Here is a 5,178-nt window from a genome sequence, read left to right as displayed (position 1 = left end):
ATCCTAGACTGTTTTAGTCCAGAAGTTCTGCTGAAACCTCTCCCCATGATTGACCCTGCTGAGATATGAAATACTAAATGCCGAGCTTCCTGAATCACATGTCATCACAGTATGACAAACTGACGGACAAAGAGTGGGGGATAAACCAGAGGCCTAGATAGAACACTGCAAGTTGTCTTTGTCTCTGAGCAGAACCTTAACACATGACATATGTAATTGCTTTTGATCATCTATTTTGTTGTTAACCTCTTAGTTTGGGACAGTTTTCTAATAAGTTAGCTCAGATATGAACCATATTAAACAAGAGAAGTGGCATGGTAGGCCCAGGGCTTGACCAAGGAGACTTCCTTTAAATATTTTTAAATTAGTGTGGATGGAGCTATTGCTAGTGGGAACTATTTTCCCCACTCAAGCTACTGTATTCTGTGGAAATGGATCAGTTCACATTGTGTCAGTTATGTGACCTGAGTTAATGGAAAGTACTGTTTTAGTTATGTCATTGTTCTATATGAATTGATATCATGTGCAACCTGCCTCTTAAACTAGATCTCAGGACCTAGTTCCCCAAGGTTGATGCCAACATTATCCTTGATATTTGTGTCTGTGCAGAAGAGAGACAGAACAAGACACATATGGGGGCTGGGGAAGAGGGAGGAAATGGTCTGAGGGCTGTGTTAGTCCAGGTAGAGTAGAGAAGCAAATTCATTGATACTCATATATGTGTAAGAGAGAACTTTATATCAAAGAGTAATTGTATATTAAGAAAAAATCCCAGCCCTGTCCAGATCAACTCCGTAAGTATAATATTAGCCCATATGTCCAATACCAATCTATAAATTCCTCTTCAGACTCATGCAACACATGCAATGATGCTGAATGCAGGAAGACCACAGGCCAGCGGCTGGAAAGTCTTGTGGATCCAGTGGTGGCAGATGCATCTCCCGGCCTCTGGCTGCCATCAGCATGGCTTTCATGTGACTTGTCAACAGGAATGTGTAGCAGAAAGTGTATCCCGCCTCCCGTGAGGAAGACAGGAGTTCCCAGAATCCTCAGGAGAAGGCCATGCCCAAATAGAGGCCTCATTGGCTATGACCTGATTGACAGGCTAGACTCCACCCCATCATTCAAGTTAACAGGAGATTATGTAACTGCCACAGTGGTCATGTCTGACCTCCTTTGGCTTCATTATGGAGAAGGGAGAATCCAACTTCCTATCTGCCTAAGGACGATTCCTATGAGGCAGGGGTCAGGCATGCCTTCCACTTCTCTCCTGAGTTCAACAATCTGCAGTGGCCACATAGAACTCACAGGCAATATTCACGGTGATGGGCAGATATTAGGGGAGTTAACGCGTCACAACAAGTCAAGATCCGAAAATATTAAGGATACAATCCATTTTTCCGAAGCACCTCTTCCCAGTCAGGACAACAGTCATCGCTGGTCCTCATGTTCTCAACTACATGATGCCATGGCCTCTACCCTGCCCAGTTAAGTGTTGCAAAGCTCCTTTCGTGCTGATAAATGCTCAAAGGGCACCCCACTGTGTAAACCAGTCTCCCAGGAAGGCGCTCAACTTTACTAATTCTGTAGCCACCCTGGTCCTAACTGCTGCTCCACCTCATGGTCTCAGTGCTGCTGCCTCTGGGTCTGCTGCTGCTGCCTCTGCCACTTCACACAGGAATTTCACAGGTGCTCTGTTGATGGTTTTTCTTTCTTGATGGTCATCAGATTCTCTGTTCCTGCTTCTGGGTTGGTTTGCTTTTTACCCAGCAGAATGGCAAACTGACCAATCCCCTCGTTAGTGTCCTCTACACCTTATTTGCATGCTCCCACCCTATCATCTGGTGGGTAGAAATCCCAAACCAGGTCATTTTAATGTACCAAACATACACACACACACACACACGGGAATGAGAGGAGAGAACAAGTAATAGATGAACAGAGGCCCTAAAATTTTAGCCCCTAAAATGTTGGGGCTGCCAAGGCTACTTATGTACAACCAAATGTCTCAGGGGATTTGATTCCTTGGTTTGAAGGTTTAGGGTCATAACCTCATGAAATGTCCCAGTTAATTGAAACTAATAGGACACTTAGTGTTTCTGTTCTACCTCCTACTTTGCTGCATAATACATGGACTCTTTAAAAGCTTGAAACTCTCCAAGGCACAACAATTGGTTTCTATTCATCTTGAGCAACAGGAAGAAAGGAAAATAAGAGGATATGAAATGTGCGCCCAATTGCCTCCAGGAAAATCTGCCTCCATTGCCTTGAGACCAGAAAAACTGGAGAGTGCCCAGCTATAGTTACTGAACATTTCATCAAAGATTCCATATAGAAAACCTGATGGAGAAGGGAGAGATTCAAAGCAGTCTCCAGGCTTTCGGGAGCTATGGAGGATGGATGAACTCCGGAAACAGTTGCCATGAGATACACTTTAAACTTTACACCAAGTATTTCCCCTGGAATCTTTTTAAAACTGAACAATAACTTTAAGTTAAAAAAAAAGTCTACCTTGAGCTCTTTTTAAAAATGTATAGGATGCAATTGACAACTACAACTCAAAAGGCGGGGAGGGAGGGAGAAAACGAGGCGCTGATGCCAGGGGCTTAAGTGGAGAGCAAATGTTTTGAGAATGATGAGGGCATTGAATGTACAAATGTGCTTTACACAATTGATGTATGTATGGATTGTGATAAGAGTTGTATGAGCCCCTAATAAAATGATTTAAAAGAAAGTTTTAGGGGACAGTGAGTTTATGTTAATGAGAGAGGAACAACTCAGAAAAGAAGGGCGCAACTCAAAAAATGTAATCGATATCACTAAGTTGTACATGTAGAAACAGTTGAATTAGTATTTCTTTTGCCAATGTGTATTCTCAACAATAAAATTTACAGGAAACAACCCCACAACCAGACGTTGTGCTGCCTGGCTGGCAGAGGCAAACAAACTAGGGTAGTGTTCAGGGTAAATGGGTTTTGAAGGACCTGCTCATCTGGGTCCTGATGCCACACTAGGGATCAGAGACGGGTGCCTATTGGGCTCCTGCTGGAGGATGAGTTACTATTACAGTGCCTCCTAGGTGTAGCTCGAATGGTCCATCGACTCATGGGATGTTACTGGAAAGGGAGGAGGATGGGGTAGAAAAAAGGAAATTGCTGTAGGGGTTGCTCCATAGGCTGGTTGCTTTTGCTGAAAGGCCATTCTCCTGTGCTAACGACTGGGCAGTCTACAGGCCACCCAGAGGCCTGACTTGGTTCTGCAGTTGTCTGGAGTGTCCAGGACTCAGAAATGTTATTATCTGGGGCAAAGGGCATTTTCTTGTTTTCTCGGTAATTTTTCTCCTTAAAAAAAAAAACCTATTTGGCTCTTCCTTCATGTTTTTCTCCCTATTCAAGGGAGAAAGGAGAATCGGGTGATTTCAACATCTGTATGTCTTTATTTTAAAATCTTTTCCATCTTGATGCAAACTCCCCAGTTTGGATTACTCCCACACCCCACCCCACCCCTGTCTCATTTCCAGGATAAAACATATTACTTGTTGAAAAGTGATCTGCTCTTGGGTAAGCATTGGACTACTAACTACAAGGTTGGTGATTCAAGCCCACCAGCTGCTCCATGGGGAAAGGTGAGGCTTTCTAAAGTTCCAGTAAAAGACTTACAGCCTCAGAAACCCTGTATAGGGTTGTTATGGGCTGGAGTCGACTCGATGGGGTGGGTTTGGTTTTTGGTTTGGTATATCACTATTAAAATTGACATGAAACTTTGTTCCCATGGTTTTATTTCCTTTGAACCAAAGAAACCACACTGGGAGGTAGAGAATGACCTATAAATGTGGAATGTAAATAGCTTTGGTTATTTAATGGAAAGAGAAGTTAGATTTAAATGAAGGTGCTTCTAGTAGAACCATGTTTGGGCCAATCTTTCACTGTGGGAAGCAGAGAACGGGAAGAGAGTGTGTATGGATGAATCCTTTATTCTCATATATTAAGAAGCCTGGCAAGCTGGGTTTCTGGAGTGGAGAGAGGCCTTCACCCTTGTGAGGTTGGAGGCGAGACCTATTCACATTCTCATAATTAATATTGTTCCCCACTATATCCTCCCATATTAGTGCTGCCTTAAAACTACCTCTTACAAGCACATGGCTGACTGCTATCTAGCCCGCAGCTTTGACTAGAGGAGCAGACAGGTTCTGTTGCTCTCCAGCTCTGAGGACAGCCACGCTCCCTTACCTGCCCTGGGCAATGGTGTTCAGTTCCTCCTCCAATGTACTCAGGGACCTTTAAGGTTAGGGGACAGCCCCCTTTTGTATGTGGTTACCTGTAATTAGGGGGCTTACATCCCCCACCCCCTGAGTGTATATATAAGCCTTGGTTGGAAATATATTCTCTCTCTGCATGTATCTGGCTCCTAAAGTCATGGCGTTCCCAGAGGTGAGCACTTGCATGCCTTATCTTGTCTGGCGTCTCTTTAATTTTACCCCTCAATTCTACAACCGGCTCTTGGACCCATTTGACTGTGGGGGCTGGTACCCCACATTTTATGAGACACAGAAAACATGCTTGTAAACCAAGATTTTCATAACTTTGGCTTGCTTGACAAGAGTACCTCCCTTCTCGGGTTGGTGCCCCACCTGAAAGGCGTTAGCCGAAGTAGCAGGTAAGACACAATCAATAGGAGTCCCCATGCAAGTAAAATAAATTTCATTAGAAATCTTTGCTTTTGATAAAACAGCCCCAATAGAAGCCAATATTTACATACAAACATTTGAAGTATCAGTCTGTCCTACTTTGTGTTTTTTTAAATCTTGTTTAAGAGTGAAAGGATTTGATTTTATATTTATCACCCTAGATTTTTTCCTCTCTCCTGTGCTGTTCGGTGGGAGTAAGGTCATTAACAACCTGTAACATGCAGACGACACAGCCTTGCTTGCTGAAGCAAGGAGGGCTTGAAGCAAGCACTGATGAAAATCAAAGACTGTACTCCTCAGTGTGGATTTCACATCCACATGGTGCAGCCCCTGGCTTTTCTATGCCAGCGAGGCTAACTGAGAGTCCAAACGTTATATCATAGCCAGCTCAGAACAAGGGTGACTGCAAATACATGAACAGGCAGCACAACGCGGTACACGAGATTACATTGGGTTGCCAACCCACACTGTCAGCAGTTCGAAACCACCAG

The sequence above is a fragment of the Echinops telfairi genome, unplaced genomic scaffold (assembly GCF_000313985.2).
Source record: "Echinops telfairi isolate 266 unplaced genomic scaffold, ASM31398v2 ScPeMD7_1;HRSCAF=3_0, whole genome shotgun sequence".
Lineage (NCBI taxonomy): Eukaryota > Metazoa > Chordata > Mammalia > Afrosoricida > Tenrecidae > Echinops > Echinops telfairi.
Note: the sequence above shows the minus strand (reverse complement) of the source record.